General features: G+C 38.1%; 1 protein-coding gene across 2 annotated transcripts in view; it reads right to left on the bottom strand.

Annotated features, from left to right (window-relative positions):
- The window catches only part of LOC309441874 (glypican-5-like), a 348,781-nt gene that overhangs the window by 231,239 nt on the left and 98,965 nt on the right, over positions 1–18,577 (bottom strand). The gene's annotated exons all lie outside the window — the stretch shown is intronic.

The raw sequence follows: 18,577 nt of genomic DNA, 5'->3' as shown, positions 1-18,577 counted from the left end.
CCAGGGGCAGAAAAACCTTCTGTCAGAGTTGACACTTAGACATCAAAGAATCCAGCCATGGAACTTAAATCCAGAAGAAATGAGGCTCTGTGGGTTCTCTGCTGCCTCTGGAAATACCTGGCTTGAGTAAGTGATTTGAATTACAGTAATATTTCTAGGTTCAGTTTTGGAATCAAAATACAAATGTAACAGAAATTAACAACAGAGCCTTGTAAAAGGAAGAGCTCACATTCTGGAAAAACAAACAAAAAACCAACAACACTAGAGGTATGTCCTGAAAAATTATGAACAAGTACAATGATATTGAGCTCTAGAACATCCTGATATTTTTATGAAACATCTGGGCTCCTGTTACTCTCGGGCATATCGCACAATATTTCTCAAACAAAAATATCAACAGGAAAGCAATCTTGTCTTAGCAAGAGTATAGAAGAAATGGAACACTATTTAACACAGCTTGCATGGATAAACTGATGCTGAAATCTATTTTCAGTTCCCCAACTTAACCCCACGTATTTCAACGATCTTACATGCTTTGGTGTGCTACTGTTCTGGACCCAAAGTCAGGAAAACTCTGCCCCCTGTACAAGTGTACAGGGACTGAGGCACTTCAACAACAAACTCTCGGAATATCTTTTTGCTTCTCCCTGACTGCAAAAATCTGTTACAGGTGCTACCACTGAAAGTGCCTCCTGTCTCAGAAAGTTTGGAAATGGTAACTATAAAAAATTTGGATGTCAGCTCATAGAGCTGCTTGACAACATGTTATAGTTTAAGATCCTCATGCTTTTTCTCTGGAGACTATACCCCCATACAAAATGGGAAAAGACTGTGTCCCGATTATTTAGGGTGTCAAACACTGGAACTTGAAATCAGTAAATCCAGAAAGCTCTAATAAATTCCCTGGTTAAAAATGTGAGCTGTAAATTTTAGACAGCCATTTCAAGGTCAAGGAAAGATTAAAGAAATCCAGAGACAAGTTATACTTCAGCCAGAAGAGGAATACTTCAGCCCAGAACAGGAACGATGCTGCAACAATAGCACAGAAGATGCAGATGCAAATCACAAAGCTGAAGTGATTCCCAGGTTCTTTGAGTGGAGAACATGTATCCTTCGAAAAGTTCACAAATTTTAATGTCTTCCTTAAAGAAATGCGTAGTTATTGCCTCTTCTTTAATGAGTAGTAGACAAAAAGATCTGAGAGGACCTCCCTAACTGCACAGTAGGTTCAACCAGCCAGGGAGCTGGAGCAGCTGCATGTATGCAACCCCAGGCACCCCATTCCAAACCCAGAAAGGCACTGACATTTTTCAGGGGTACATATATAAAGAGGGGAGTATGGGGAGAAGTCAAATTAACCAGTTATAGGGATTTTCAGTATTGCAGAGGATGTGAACTCATATAAGCTTCAAATCAAAAAGGGGCACATAGAATTTATAGGAGAACAATTTACATGGCTGCAATGAGCTTCCACTTACATATGTCTGAGGGTCCAACTTGAGGTATCAGAAGGCCAAGAAAGTACTCCTGGACGCCCTCATACAGAGTGTTACTTGAAGACTCTGTTCACCTATTCAACAATTCATCTTTCTTCCTTTTTAACTAGGAAAGTCAAGTTTCCAGGCTACTAGATATATTGAGAAAGACGAGCATTCAGCTAAGTGGAGCAGCAGTAGTATTCTGCAAACAGCCCTAAAATGGGTTCTTGGAAAAAGTGCTATGTTTGGAGGTTTTGTGCTTGTGTGAATTGACATTTTTGTCTTTTGTAGGGTCTGTAGCAGAAGACACAGCCTGTTCGGCATCAACACCTAGTACACACAATGGTCAAATTCTGCAGCAGCTACTCAAATGAACCAAATTCTCCAAGGCTTTCTCCCAAATTCAAAATGCAAATGACGAGTAATGTGAATTTGGAGCCTTATTCTACAACATCCTTAAGAGTGGCTGGATAATCCGTACTGAGTCAAGCAACTGGGCATGCTACAAAGCCTGCCCCTAAATGCATACATACAGGTTTTGTTCACAGTAGTTGAGGATTTCCAGAAAAACATAAAATAAGGAAATACTTTACATTATATCAGATATTTCAAGAATTCTATACAGTTTACATTTAACAACTTATCACTGTAAATTACAATTATGTCCTTTTCTGATCTCACTGGCTTTTAAAATTGCATACCTGGTCAGGACAAAGCTCTCCACAGTTTATCCCCCTGTGTAAAATCTTTTAAGCATACGAGTCAATAATTTTGTTAGGATTTTATAAATATTTTTTCTTCAAATTGTATATATATTTACCCAGCTGAAAAGAGAAGTGGTAATCACTTACAAAGCCAGAACAAAATATAAACAGCTCCTGAGAGGTAATGACAGCTCCCATCCTTCCCCCAACAAAGCCCTCAAGATTCAACACTTATCTTCCCTGACAGTCAGTCTTTGTTTGTGGTAACATTTGTCCTTGGATATTGACAACCTAGAAAGGTTAAGCTCAATTATATAATTACAATAACCTAGTATGGAAGGAAAATTCCATTGGGAATCAATCCAAGTCAGTCACTTTAAAAGCTCTCAGAAAAATTAGGTAACTTTAAATATAACACAAGAAGAAAATCAATTGCAAGATTTTATTCAAATTTCCCTTCTACCACTTTTCAAATTCATAACAGTATATCAAAATGCTGTTGCATGTTATGTGTTTATTATTTATTCCCATTCTTAAGTGAAAGGAATTAAAGTATTACTGGAATTTCTTTTATTCACTGCAAGCTTAAAATGCAACTAAGAAAAACCCTTCACAGTTTGTACTTCAGATATTCAGTAACCAAGTACAAGCATCAACACTGGGGTTCAGCTGAGCTAATGGGGCTCATTTTGCGCTGAGCTGGTTAGAGATGGCTCCAACACTGACTGCGATGAGGGCTGGCAGCCCCCAGCAGCAGGGATCACACCTGAGCGTCAGGCAGGTCACCAGCTGGGACAAGCAATTCTGGAACAGAACATCTTTCCCTAGACTCAGGTACCTGGCAGCAGAATTCACAAGATGGCCCAGTGACAGAATAAATCTGAAAGCAGAGGAGGCTCCTGAAAGAGTGAGTGTTTCTCACTAAACAGCATCTCCTTTTGGTCTTGTCCAAGGTGACCAAGTAGAATAGACCATTCGTCTGACCCAGCTGGAGTCTCATGTTCCTCTATGCACAGTTATTGCAACCATAATTACAACAGAATTGCAGGAATGATTTTGAATAACTGGCCAAGTTGACTGCAAACACTTGTTCTTCATACATGAACAAATCAAAATTTATAATTAATTACTAGGAAGCAGAGCCAAATCTGATCCATAACTTAGGCACATAATTCTCTGAGCATAGAATTCAGCTTTTCAGTTTAACGCACTTTCAGAGGTGGCCACGGGCATTATGCTCAGGTATTAAGGCACAAGCCAAGATAACCAAAACAATCATCCTAGCAGGCTTTTTGGTGTATTCCTCCTGAACACAGCTTTCAACTGAAGTGTTTTGCCTCCAGCCTTAATGCAAACAGAATTGTTCTTTAGCAGTTTTCATGTGACTGGCATTATGCCAAAAGAAGGTAAAGAACAGTAACACAGAAGAAGATTCATTTCTGCTTACTCCATGACTTACACAGAGTCAGTGTCTGTAAAATATTACATTAATTAGATATCTAATTATGTAAATAAACTACATAACAGGTTGTGCTACAGGCTCTTGGATAATTTGAAATGTTTCTCAAAACCACTGTGTATTCTGTGTGGGTCCCTTCTCTTCTGCGGGGTGCTTGAAAGCTGGGTTCACGAGCTGGAGACAAGCCCCAGCATGGTGAAGGGCCAGGCAGAATGTCCACACAGAAGAGAACGGACCTCAGGCTCACAGGCCTGACTGCTCCTGGTGAAAATCTCCCTTTTCTCTGCAGGTAGATGTGTCCTAAGAACCAAGTTTCAGGAAAAAGAATGAAGGAAACTTTCCCTAAGTAAGAGTTTACTGCTTCCCTTACCTTAAAATGACATCTGAGTAAGTTCAGGGGGATGTTTACAGTGAAGAGAGAACCCCTATTAGGGCTGGCTAATGCTGCAGATCTGATGCAGATTTTAAGATACAAGAAGTCATGCATATCCTATATATTTAAAAGCACTGACATATCTGCCCTGTAAACATTTGCCAGAAGTGGTAATCAAGATCAGGAAAACACCAATTTTCAGCAAAATTTTTAAATCCTTTAAGATTTGTTTTCCCTGTTCATCATTACTGCAAGGATTTAGTTGGATAAGCGAAATGCCTGAACTTTCTCTTCCAAAAGACATTATGAAAGTGGCCTAAGAAAAATATGTAGAACACCAGAAAGCCATTATACTTTCACAATGTCTGTTTAGCTGAAATAATGCTGTAAGTTTATGCAATCACTAAATAAACATGTCAATAATAATGTCAAGACCTCCAAAGAAGGTCAGAATGACCTTCCATTTTGTATATAACAGGGATATAATAATTAAAGAGTGGTAAAGACATTCAGTTCTGTTTTTCATAAGACATCATTTCAACTTAAATTTGCTCACAGTTCCTGTCAAAATCAGAATGTTTTCTCATGCCTTTTTTTTTTCCTGAACACAAATAAGTGATTTTAAATTACACTGAAGACTTGAGTAATTATTCAAGACTTGTTGCCATAGTATGTAACATAATTATCAAGGGCAGCAGCAGCCCTTGTTTAAAATATATGGAAGACTTTCACATGGATACAAGTACCTTACATTCTTAAGCAAATTTTAAGACTTCTCTCCCAAGGAAAGCACTTCTAATGCTGTAGTGATGTGTTGTTTACAGTGGGTACCAAACTAGCTGGCTTTTCCCTTCACTTTATGAGCTCAGGCAGATTTATGAGAAGTTTTACCCACTAGAGTGGACTGGCACCCTGTGCAGAGTGCAAACCCTTGCATCTCCTGAGGGCCTGGATCGTCACATCTAGTGGGACAGGCCTCACTGGCATCCAGAGGCTTTTGGTTTCTAAACGTGTGGCAGGCAGACCCCTACTTGTACCCTCGGTGAGAGGAAGGATGCTCTGATGATTTGCTACAGTGATTGATTCATGCAGATCTATTTAGTACTATTAAACCATTAATTTCATTTTACTGGTAGATACTGAATCTGCAAGTTCAAGTGCAAACAGCAGACAAGACCTCTAATATTGTACCTTTGAATTTCATCAAGACAGATCTTGCTAGCAAAACATAAAGCACAATTCATTTACTAGCACCGGCATTCTGTTTTCAACTCGAGTCAAGGGCCACCTGATAAATAAAGGAAAGTCAGGCTCAAGAAAGCTCTGTCTGAAACTGCCTGCTCTCCACAGAGTTCATTTTGCCTGTGCTCAGTGCTGGAACGGTACCATTACAGCAGTTTGGTGGCAGGGAAGAGGAACAGTGTGGAAACAGAGTCAAAATCTAGGACTAAAGATTCTTATAACAGATCCAAGACCAAGACGCTTAATTTGTGACTGTCAGGCCTTCTTCATTGCAAACTTCATTTCTGATCCATGCTTTGTTAAAATAAAAGCAACAGAAAGATCCACTTTAAACCAGTATATCTAAACAAGAAGCCTTGCCATCAGTTCTTAGTCTAGAAACCATTTTCTCACTCATGGCACACTGAAATTTCTGAGATCAACTCATGTACTTGTCTGACTCATTTCCGATGAAGTTCTCAACAAGAGCAATCAGAAAACAGCCCTTCTTTGGGTTTGAAATTTCTCATATTTTTACAAAATCTCAGAGAAATAATCCTAGAAAATATGAAAGAAATACAACAAGGATGTTTTCAATACAGAAAGTAATGAAAACATTGACTTTTGAAAACACATAATGTAATCCAAAATAAGTTTCCTTTTACAATGCAAATTCTTACTCAAAGATTGACAAACTCAAGCAGAGACATCAGGCATAGTCAACAAGTTACACAGTCACTTCAATAAACTGTGACCACATCCATTTAACAAACACTAATCACCTTTTGCTGGTAACTGACTGGATTATGAGTTACCAGCTCTAACGATATGATGAATTAGTGTCAGCAATGCTGTCAAGAATCAATCATGCTTTATCCAACACGCAGCAAAGCAGCACGTTATGTATCATACCACATTAAAACAGCACAGTGAATGTGTGATGTTTGAAAGCCTGTTGAGTATGTGCAGAAAGCTGACAGAGATAGGGGTTATCAGCACAGAACCTGAATTTGCATGAAAATAATGTCCCAAAAGGATACAGGATTGGGTATCAGAACATTTAAACTGAGCCAACAACATGCCCTAAGGGTGAAAGCTAATGGCATCCTTGACTGTGTCAGGACAAGTGGCCTGCTATTCAGCACTGACAAAGCCACACCTAAAATACTGCGCCCAGTTCTGGGCACTAGGTGCTACATGATGTCCTAAGATCCCAACCTCAAACAATCTGTGATTCTGATAACTCACTTTTTTTTAATTGCCTTTGTGACTTCTGGTAAGTCACCTAAGGGTAAATAACACCTTCCTCCTACCTAGAAGACATTTCAGAGTAGGGAATTTAAAATTTCAGAAATCTCAGAAAGGGACCCAAACCAAGCAATCACCCCAAACCGGAGAAATCGAGAAGTATGTGAGAAAGACTCATCTCACACCTGTTGAAGTAAGCAGCACAAGATCAAGATTTAATGCTTTTGTTTGCTACCTCTAAAGGCACATGGGGCTTCCCATCCTTATAGGACACCGGGTGCTTAAGCCACTGTATAATGCTGAAATAACAGAAAAATTGCAGGCAATACATGTACCAAGACTGATGGAAACTCAGTGTAGTCAAGTTGCTATCATTCAATACACATTCTAAGCACTTCAAAAGAAAATAAAAGAAAAATAAATTTTAATTTTAGGAGAGAAAATAACCAAGTTCAATTCAGATAGCTCAAGAACAAGAACAAAAAAGCACAGTAAAAGTTCCCAGTAAAAACTTGCCTGCCTACTTTGCAAAACAATTGTGTAGCAATACATGCATTGCTTCGGACGGTTATGTGCTCAGTGATATTATTATGATTGAGAAGTATTCTGCTCACTTCTAGCTATAGTCTTGAGTGGCATTTCTCAACACTGCAATGTTTCCATCCTATAGCCCTCACCTCACAGTAGGCAGTAAGTCTTTTTATTTTTGTCCCCATTTTTCAGACAAGGCTGCTAAGGCAGAGAGATTAACAAATCTGAGAAAAACACGGAGGATATGCCTGGAACTGACCAAGTCCTGACAACCAATTTAGTTTTCTGACAAATCACATTCTGAGTTCAAAAGCTTGGCAAAGGGCCTGCATGATTAGATACTTGCCTTGCCTATGTAAAACTCGTGGATTTGCGGAACTGGGTGACAAAACTCACCAGGGCATGGTCTCACAAACATGCCAGTGGATCCAAAGCTGCCTCTGCAGACCCAAATGTACAGACAATTCAGGCATGATGGGCCCAGTTAATGTTCCAGACCACCCAGCAGCCCAGCATAGCAACAGGATTTGGCAGTCATCAATGGAACCCAACTTAATTGTTTAAGGCTGTAATTAAACTGCCCTGAATACACAAACTTGTTTCACTCAATAATTGTTTTACTTGCCTAAAATAGGAACTGGAAGCAGTTGATTTGAGCTATATGGTCTGTTCTCATCTGCTTTTCAAAACATGTACCAGAGCTTTTCATTAATAACATGCATCTCTTTACTTCTTCAGTGCACTAGAGAAGAATTTAATTTCCCTTTTTCTCCAGCCACAAGAAAACACTACTGGTTCAAGTCAAAGCTAAATTAAGCCACTGGTCCCCTTCAATGCATGTGCCAAGAGACACTGCCCTCAAAAAGCAGGCTCACAACAATGTAAAACAAAAGAGAAGCTCAAAATCATTTACTGTTCAGGTGCTTATCTTGAATACCCATCTCTATTCCATAGCTCACCACCCTGCACCCACCTGGGCCAGCAGCCTCAGACCCGCTCTGAACAGGCACCGCAGGATCAGCCACTGAGAAGTACTATATATACAATTTTATTATTACAAAACTTTCTAGAAAGCCCATAGCGTGAATGGGTATCAGGACCAAAATTCTTTCTTTTCATAACCATTTAAGAAAATACTAAAACCTCAGCAACCTAATAAAATATATAGGAGGTTTAAAAGTAAAACTGGCTTGTTTCAAAAACCAGTCTTAATATAGCACTTCTATAACACTGAAAAAGAGTAAAATGAAAAGCACATCGATTCCTGTTATTCTTTGAGTTAGACTATGCCCTTGGGTAGTATACAAAACCCCAGAAATGCAAAATATGAAAGTAATAAACATACAATTGCTCAGAACTTGATAATGATCTCTGTGAAACAAAATCTGAGGATTTTTTGTAGGCTTTGATGATTCTGAATACAGAATTAAGCTGAATGTATTTTAAATTAAACCTAAAATAAAAACAGCTGCTGGAAAACATGCATGACCAAATTCTTCATCTGTACATCTGTGCTGCTTTTGGCTATTTTCTTTTAGATTTTAAAACTTCACTGGCATTCTGTATATTCAACTCCAGTGTGAAGCAAAGTACAGTAGCTACTGTTGGCATTCAGTTAAGCCAATCTAATTTTATAGATGTTTGTCTAACAACTCAGAACCACTGCTGTTTCTATCAGTGAAGAATTATACCACCAAATAAATTTATACACTGTGGCAGCTGCAATTCTATGTGCAATGGAGCCTAAGAAAGATACGGTCATCATTTAGGTTTACTTTGAGGGTTGCAGCGAATCTGCTGGCAACCCTCAGAGCTTAATCACACAGAAAAACACAGACTTGTTAATTTTCCAAAGAGTTAATCTTAAGAACAAAATAAGATGGATTCCTAACTGGAATACTTCTATATGAAAAAATACTCATCCCATTAAAAATTATTTAGACTGTTTGAGAAACAGAGGAAAAATACAGTAGAAAGACACGAGAAGAAATTACTCAGTTTGCTGATACATATGAAAAACACAATCCCATCGTGGCAGGCCCAAGGCTAATCTTGAGATGTATAGAATACACTTCCGCATGTGATTGAATTAACAAAGGATATCCATGTCACAGCGGAAATAGACTAATCAAATAAACTCTGAAATACCATTTATTAGGGAATCAGACCTCCTATTTTCAATTCTACAAAATTCTGTGGAAATTCAAGAGAGCTACAAAACATCGTACATTCTGCAGTGCTTTGAAATGAAAAGTTTTCATACTTGTGATATTTTTGTAGATATTAAAAAACCCTGTAAACTGCATATATGTACAGTTCCCATTGTACTTGGTAGGATGACAGGAAAAATCTAAGCAACTCATTTCATGGTGCATGTCTAAAACCAGTTGTCTGTCCCTTATTCACTTAGCTAAAAAACCTAAAAAAATATCCTAGGTCCTAAAAAAAGGCCTCAAAAATTAATTCCTGTGAAACTGTTCCTCACTTCATTTTAATCTCCTTTTAGCATCTGCATGTCTCATAGAACTCTTTAGAGCAAAAAGTCAGATGTTTTCATCAGTCTAAAAACTAAAAGCCCATAACCAGTGCCAAAATAAGGCACTTAACTCTACCTAAATACAAGAAGGTAACTTTTAAAAAAGTCACCCATAAATCTGAAATGTAGACAGAAAAAAGTATTTCAATGAATTGTTTTATACATTCTGTAGGAAAAAACAAAACGAAACACTGAACAAACACAAACCACCCACAAACACACAAAAACAACTAAAGCACACACCACACAACTCGTTCTACATGCTCCACTATTGACACTTCCCACTACAAAGATAAGCTTTCATTGTTTTCTGCAGGGCATAATTGTCAAGGGTTTCATGTCACCAAGCTATGCACAAAGCTGCCCGTGACAGGCAGGGCACATGGTACAGGACAAGAGAAGAAATGGAGCTTTATTTGCTCACAGTCCTCAAGAGTGAATACTCCAGCTCCAGCAGCTGTCTGACTCCTCAAAATCCCAGTGTCTTCACCAAACTTTGCTACAAGAGGATGAGTTGGGATTGATCCAGCTCCAGAGTTTCAGATTTACTCCTTCCTTACCCATGAAGTATTGGTTTCACTCTTCCTTCTTCTCCTGCAGACATCCTGACTAGTTGAAGGGACCCACTGGCCTCAAACTGCAGCCACAAGCCCTGACTCTGCAAGTTATTTCAGGTTATTTCAGGCAACAAGAAGCATCTGACGGAAAGCAATTACAAAGGTCATAAATCTAAAGAATTTAACAAAGCCTGAAGAAAAAGCACCAGAGCGCATGAAGAAAAGAAGATACAAACAAACTTAAAATATGCAAAAATGTGCCACATGTAAGAATAATCTATGTCCTTAAAAGAGATCCTTGCAAGTAATAACAAGTTGCAAGGGAGATTTAATTTAGAAATTGAGAAAAATTTTCTTACAGTAATAAGAAAAAAACTTGAAAAGGCTGTCTAGGAATATTACAGAATCTCTATCATCAGAGGTCTTCAAGAAGAGTTTAAAAAACATCTGTTAGGAATGGCTTAAAGATAATTACTCTTTCCTCAGGCAGGGGATGGGTTACATGACATGAAGTCCACCTGCCAACTCTATTCCTGTACATTTAGAATATTTATTTGCTGCGGAGATTAAGCTTTTTGCATTAAATACTTGCACAGAAGACAACACTGAATACCAGTGTGAAATTACATGCACAAGCCCCCAAAAGGATGCCACTGCAATGAGACTGACTTTTTCTGGTAGGAGGTCTCTGCCTCTTCCTGAATCCTCAGACAACAAGGACTTAATTTGTTGCTTATGCCAAGTACTCAGGACCAGTGGTCTCAACTCTTCTGAATGTGTTTTCAAGCATTTCTTTGTTATAGGATAGAGCACTGTTTTCGCCTGCGCTTTATATATTTGTAGTTTCAAAGACGTTGTTGGACTCCACTGTTACTCAGTGTTACTCTTCACAAGAATGCAATTCCAGAACTGAATTTCAGTTGAAATTAATTTGAAAGGTAAATAGGATAACAGGTTAATATTGAAGAACCAGATTGAGCTTGCAGTACTATCTGTACAGATTTTTTTTTTTTTACTTGGAAATAGAGCTGGAATGCTGTCAGAAAAATGACAGCCCAAAATTTAGAATAGCAATCAATCATCAGGTTTCACAAATGGCCTTTTTATTCTCTCCCATGTGGCTGTTGACATTTTGACTTGCATGAATGGAAGATGTTCTCTCCAGCCCTTGACTCCCAATGCACCAGTCCCTGCAGTAAGCAAGTTTTCAACAAGAGCAGCAGGCTTCAGGACTTGCCACTATTAATTATTCTGTATGAAAAGAAGCGAAACTTGCATCATTTGAGAAACATTTTCCAAGCTTCATTTATTTAAACAACCCAAGGCAGAAGAAAAAAAGCATTGTTTAAAATTAACCTCTCAAATAGAGACCAAATAAACAGGGGGCGGGAGGAAAGGGTGTGCACAGGAAGAAGCTGTAGGACAACCAGTTTTCAAAACAAAAGTCACAAAAAATGGAACTATGCGCTGGCAATAAGAAGTGTGCATGTAATTCAGGCTATATCAACCTTGAATTTATTCCTGATCTTCCTTGGCAGTCCACTTCAACATTAAAAATTTCCCTTCACTATTATTGCTTCAAAATTGAGAATTCAAAAAGATTTGTCACTAATAGGAAAATGGACATTGAAACAAATACTTTCCAAATAAGGATAAATCTACTCTCAACGTTGAAAGGTTAACTACAACTAAGACAATAGGTGACATTCTCTCCATCCCTGCCGTCCAGGCCTTCCACCTTTGACAGCTAAATATTAAAATCACCATATACAGCATAATCTTCATGTAGCAAGTGTTGGAGTTCAATCCCAAAGAAGGGAGACACAGTTGACTAAACTCTGCCCCTCCTTGCAACCATACAGAGATTATAGAACTCAGCTGAGATGCCACAGCAAATGTGACCTTCTTTGTCATTTTCCCAAGTTTTTCAATAGTTAATTATGGGCATTTTATTCCATTTTCATTATAAGGATAAATTTGCTAAATAAATTCTAAAAAATGTCAAGGTTGTCAGGAAATCTGATCTTGGAACTAAGAGATCATAAATTTTCTTAAAGCAGTGAGTAAACCAGTTTCCAGTAAGAAAATGTGCAATAGCAAGATAGTAGCTATTTCAACATGCTTTATTATGAACACATTTTATGTTGTTCTTGACAAAAAGATGGAAGATTGAAGAAAAATGAACATTAGTTCTGCTTTATAAATACAAGAGGGACATGTTTTCTCTTAAAATATCTTCTTATTCAAAATATTTCAGTCAACCCTTCTCAAGTATATGGACATAACATCTATTTTGCAAAAGAGAATTTAGAAAAGTCACATGAATGTCAAACTAATAAGTTACACATAAAAATATGTATGTTTGACGTCATATCATCAATATATCCCAGAAAACATGTTCACCATGGATCCCACCACTGGAGCTCAACAGACTTAACTCTTGATTCATTATTTGGAGCAGAATCGGGACCTAATTAAAATTTAATAGTTGTAAATAATATTACATCAATTTCCAATTTACTACTTAAATAGGACACATGCACTTTAGGTATATTAACATCAGTGCCACACTAAAGACCTACTGCCTTCTTTAGAAAATGTGTTTGAAACATATCAAAACTATAGAAGAAACAATACTTTTATTTAAACAATCTTTAACATCTCAACTTTGTAGTAAACTATATGAATATGGTCTAGCATAACTATGTTCAATATGTTTAGAGAGCTTCTGTACTTACGCTGGACTACCAAACAAGTTACTGCAACAATTTGTATTTGGATATTCCCAGTCCGTAACTTTGAATATGAACTGCACTGTAACAAAATGTTTTGCATCAGAAGAATGCAGACTGCACGCTCACAAGTAAATGAGATGGATCCATAAAACTATGTTAGATACTATGATTTGGAGGCTGAAGAATCCTTCAGTCACTCAGAAAATATGGCAATAAAAAGGAATAAGAGTATATTTTGCCATGCAAATCTCAGTATTTTTTTCTCTAAAGAGAAAACTTACGCCGTAAGTAATTCACAATTAATAGACCTGTTCTTGACTGAAAATGCATATATTTTTAAAAGAATGAAAAGCTCGTTACTTTGAGTCAAGAAGATTTAAGAGTTTCCAAAAACTCTAAGTGGCATAAGCACTTCTTCAGAGAGATAATTCTCAGAGGTATAATCTTACCATTTTCAACAGGGGTCTGTTAAAAGAATTTATTTGTGAAAGGATAATCTTTTGCAGTTTGAACTTTCTCACCAAGCTCCCTTCTCATTGCTATGCGGTGTGGGAGGTAAGTCTGCTTGCAATGCTGGCCATGTCTATCGAATCAGAACTAACCTTTTGTTCCACTTATTTTCTTTGCAACTTTTTGCCATCAGTAACCACCTCCAAAAATATACTTTTCAAGCCCTGGTGTCTTTTAGGTAATTCACTTCCAAGATGGTTCAAAACAGGAAAGTTTCACCATTTTACGAAAAGCCGGTCAAAAACTTTGCAGAAGACAGAAATATCGGGCCTTAACTTTGCCACCTATACTTTGTGCTTATTATTAATAGCTATACAGAAATACAAAAATAAAAGGAACACCACCTAAGATCCTCTAACACTAAATTATACTAAAGTCCAAAATTACAGACCAGAAGACTGATTTCCATTATTTATAAACACCAACAGAACAACATGATTCAGAAAGTAAATCAGTTTCAGGAAGAAAAAAAGAACATAGTAACAACCAGTACTAGTGATGTATGTAAACACACTAAGACCATCAAAGATTGATGACTATTCATTTCACTTTATGGAAAATAAACATTTATTGGGGAATAAGCATCTTACATGACACACAAAAAAATATGGTTTGTTCACTAAACATTAGAAATCCATAAAACCATAAAACACACATACAAGTATCCTGCAATGCAAAATACAAATAACCTATGGTCTCTGAAGGAAAAGCACACAAACAAGTAAGTATATAAATTAGAAAATCTTACTAAGCAGACACTGGTGGTATATCAAGAATGTAGCTTCATCGCATTCTTAAACAAAAAAGAACTTGATATAAAATTAATCTTCAAATATGTGCATGGTTTCTCTTTTTTATTTAATGTTCTTTATCACATTTCAAAGTATTAAAAAAAATAAAAACTTGGTAAAAACATGGGCTGTAGGAGTAGCACTGGGGACTTTGGCAAAGAAAAAAAAAAAAAAAAAAATCAGTCTCTTTGTTAGCCAAGCCACAAAGCATCTACAGAGCCTAATTCATCATGAAAATGCCAGCATGCCTGACAGCTGATTGACAGATGAGCCCTCTACTCATTCCCTCTCCCCTCATAGAGGAGGCCCTTTGATACGACACGTCTGTTCCTCCTGGACAGAACAACTCATGTGCAGAGCGGTTATACGCAAGAGCTTAGCTCAGGAAAAAGACAGATTGAGCACAAAAGCCTTCCCAGGACAGCTGGGCATTTGCTGGGTGGAAGAAACTTCTTGTCTGGTGTAAGGGAGCATTTCCACATGTTTGCCTTCCAACTCCAGCAAAAATTGCTGTGCCCACCCCCCAGGCCTGCAGCCCCCCAGTGAGGTGCGGGGCTTGGGCAGCACCACCCGGCACATTCTCAGGGTCTCCCAAAGACCCTGGTGCTGCCACCCAGGCCTGGCCCTGCTGTCCCACCTGGGTACCCAAAGACCCAGCCCTGGCTGCGGCACAACCGCACCAGCAACCCAAGTCCTCCTCCATATGTTTTGTGGGTTCAGCCTTTCCAGGTGTCAGTCAATCTGCTACTTGCTTTCATTTTAAGCCTGTGCTTAAATGCTTTATGGGACTGGGGCCAGAATACTCAGTTTCTTGCAGAATTGAGCCCTATGTTTTTCTGTCCATAATGTTAGCTTGATATTTCTGCCAAGCAAACTTCTTTTCCTTGAGTTTTGTTTATTTTTTCAGGATTGGGCTCAGTGAGGGGTGGGGGTTAACCTAAAGTACAGGGGCCTGATTGCCATCTATGTTGAAGGCAGTTTATAATGAAAGGAAGCTATAAAGTATGCTCACTTTATTGGTCCTTAACTCTGCAAGGGACAAGCAAAGTAGCAACCAGGATAAGCACAAGTGAGGCTCTTCTATTCAATCTGTGAAAGAACGGATTATATGGAAATGAAAAAGTGAAAATAATACCAAGTGCAAGTCCCACAGGACTGGATAGTTCATGCTTTCAATATATAAAAATTTTCTCGTATATTTTAAAAATACATAACTCTGCAAGACAAAATAAAAAAGGAAAATAAGGGAGTACTTGCAAAACTACTTCAGAAGCAAATGCCTAAATAAAAACACCCTCCATATTACTCAAAAAATAGAGACTATTTTTCCAATCTTTACCAATGTGTTGGTGAGAAGCAACTCTAAAATGACCCTCAACTCTTATACTTAAAGACTATTAGCCTCAAAACCAGGAAGAAATGGTTTAGTTCAGGAGCTCTGTGGGGAAGCGAGCCATCTCTGCACCACCTTCACTCCTTCCTGGGGCAGCAGGGCCGGGTGGGACAGCGCGGCTGCTGCGGCCACACTGCGACAACACGCAAGGGCAGGTGGGTTTCCCTTCTGCTATTAAAGCAAGCATACTTCTTGGACCATTTCTCCCAGAAATTAATTTAAGAAATGTGGGGAAAAAACAATGAGCAATAACAGAACAGAATTTACTGTCTTTACAGCTTGACTCAAGTAAATTCAAATGCTATGAAGCACAAGTGGTCATGAGGTCTTTGGCAGCAAACCAGTGTAGCACAGACTTGCTTATTCTCTCCCTAACCTTTCATAAAACATTTTACAAATAGACAACGTACACGGGGAAAACTGGAACCACTCAGACCTTACAATAACAAGCTATTATTTACAGCCTTAGTCTCCAATTAATGCACAAACATCCCACTAACAACAAACAAAACCCCAAAACAACAAAAACCCGCAACATCTACACACAAAAACAAAATAAAACTTCTTTTGTTGGCTAGTAGGCTAGTTTTGTCACTTGGATCACAATTTTTTATCTGTCTCTCCCAGGCATCTCATGGGAGAAGCAACTGTGGTCTTAAAGGACAGACACTTGCATTCCCTCACATCTCACTAGACATTTATCCTCTCCAGAGTATCTTTCTACACAATTCTGTATTTGCTGTCACTGTAAAGCTGTTGTTTTACTACATGGCTTAGCCTTCATTCTCTCTGCTGAAGTCTGACCGTCCATAGTGAACGAAAAAAAATTAGAAACAAAGAGCAGAGTCTTGCAATATTACCCTTGCTTATATAGCTGCACCTAGGTCCTTGTGAGTGATACACCTTCAGGGTTTCCGATATGACATTTGGTGCCTGATTCACAGAGTATTTGGGATTTCCCTTGTTCATCTGTCCTCTGAAGGCTTTTGGTGTCATCCAGGCTGCCAGGTAAAGCAATCCTGAGTCAAGGCAAAATATTTGGTTGAGATTTTGACATCAGTGTGTGGGAATAGATGTCTTCTATGCTGGGGAATCAAAACTGTCATAGACTAGAGCTATAATAATGACAGTTTGAGTGTTACTAGAATTGATGGGAAAATTTATCCACTGTCTCCTGGCAGGACAGAATCATGACCTTGGTCTCTTCCTGAAGCAAAATATTAGACATTTTATTAGCACATTGCCAAGAGGCTGGGGGTTATGAGACCCAGATGATGATGATATGGGGTACTGATCTTATAAGGGACTGTTTGTGGTTCCTTCAATAGTTCTTTTGCAGTAATCAGTAGTGGAAAGGCAGGTGGAGGGCTTCTACCTCTTAAGCTGGCTCTTTGTCTCTGACTCCGATACACTCAGTGTTATCTCCTAATGCTCAAATAACGAAGGGGAAAAAAGATCCAGCATACTATTGCTGCAGATAATGAATTCAAAGGGAACATAATCTCTGCATCTTGAGATTGCCAGGTGAGCTCCCCAACCAAATACAAAGATACAAGTATATCTAGCTAAAAATTCTGTATAACTCCCATTAAACTCTGTATACCTTACAGCAACCACCAGTATCTGCAACTGAATCTACCAGAAAGTATACAGAGTCAACAAATAAAACACATTCAGTTATTTAAGAATCCTACTATGTATCAGACTAGAAGCTGTAAGTGATCTAACGTGTATGCAGCAGTCTCTACTGCTTCAGAAACAGCATTTTTCTGTAGTCTCAAAAGACTGGAGGAGCTTTTAGTCTTTAATACTTTTCAATATGTCCACATAACTCTTAGGATGCAATGAAACCTACAGATAAAAGAAGAAAAAAAATATTAATATCATTCTGCTTGAACAGATTGCGATTTTAAGGTGTTTGTAAAATGGGAAAAAAAAAAATCAACTCATTTTTTCTCATAAAATTGCTACAAGAAAAATGAGGGAGAAAGTCAAGATGGGACCTGTCCAATATTTGATGGCTTAATTTCTGACTTTGCAAGAAGTATCTGGTAATAGTTCATAATAATGCAACTTCACAGTAGCATAAACCACCACCTATTTCTGATTAATGCTCTTATGTTTTAAAACCAAATTCATTGTAGATCTAGGATAAGCATTTAGAAAAGCAGACTGAAAGTGCAAAGTAGTCCCAGAGAAAAAAAAAATACCAAAGCCCTCTCACCAATGACACAAACCCTCTTTCTTCCCTTTAATTCTTCCAGAGTAGTTTCCTAGTTCTTCAACAACACAACACACAGGCTGATCTCCTTCACCACCTCTTCAAACTTCCTGTCATACCACCATGAATCAAAAGATCAGTTTCACTATCTCCAACTTCAGACAAAAACCTTCATGCCTTTCAGCTAAAGACTCATTTCTTTTTAGACTGAATCTTTCTGTTTTCTCTAGGAAGCTGAAATTTGATGATAACAGATCCTCACTCTTCTTTTCTTGCTCAGCTTAGCACTTTCTCTTAGTACTTTTGACTTCTGCTTTGGTTCTGCATCTTCAGTATTGAGCCTGTTCTAAAGAAAATCACAATTGCACTGTAGGATTAAGCAATTAATAAATCATGCAGTTACCAACAATTCAGAGAAGCACCACAGAGCTGATAAGCTAGAGGTAAGAATGAAAAATATTATTCATACATGAATTCAGCTTCCAGTCCAGAAGTGTGAAAGGAGAAGGCTGTGACTAGGTAAGTACAGTTTATATAAATGCAAAAATGAGAATGATGCTTCTGGCTCTATCCTTTAAGTCAGATGGTCAAGGTTACTTAGGTGGGCTGGAAGAGATGGATATAACAAGAATAAACAGAAACACAAAAGAAATTAACCATTTCCTGGTAATCTGGCATGAGCTCCCCCTAAATACTATTCTAGTCCATTAGCTAAGCAACATAAAACAAATAAAAACATAGCTGATCCTTCCACTAGACTAGACAGCCTCTTGGGATCTCTTCCAGCTCCAACATCATGTGATTCCACTCAATACGTTCT

Source organism: Streptopelia decaocto (assembly GCF_964273445.1).
Source record: "Streptopelia decaocto genome assembly, chromosome: 6".
Classification (NCBI taxonomy): domain Eukaryota; kingdom Metazoa; phylum Chordata; class Aves; order Columbiformes; family Columbidae; genus Streptopelia; species Streptopelia decaocto.
Note: the sequence above shows the minus strand (reverse complement) of the source record. Positions and strands in the feature narration are given on the sequence as shown.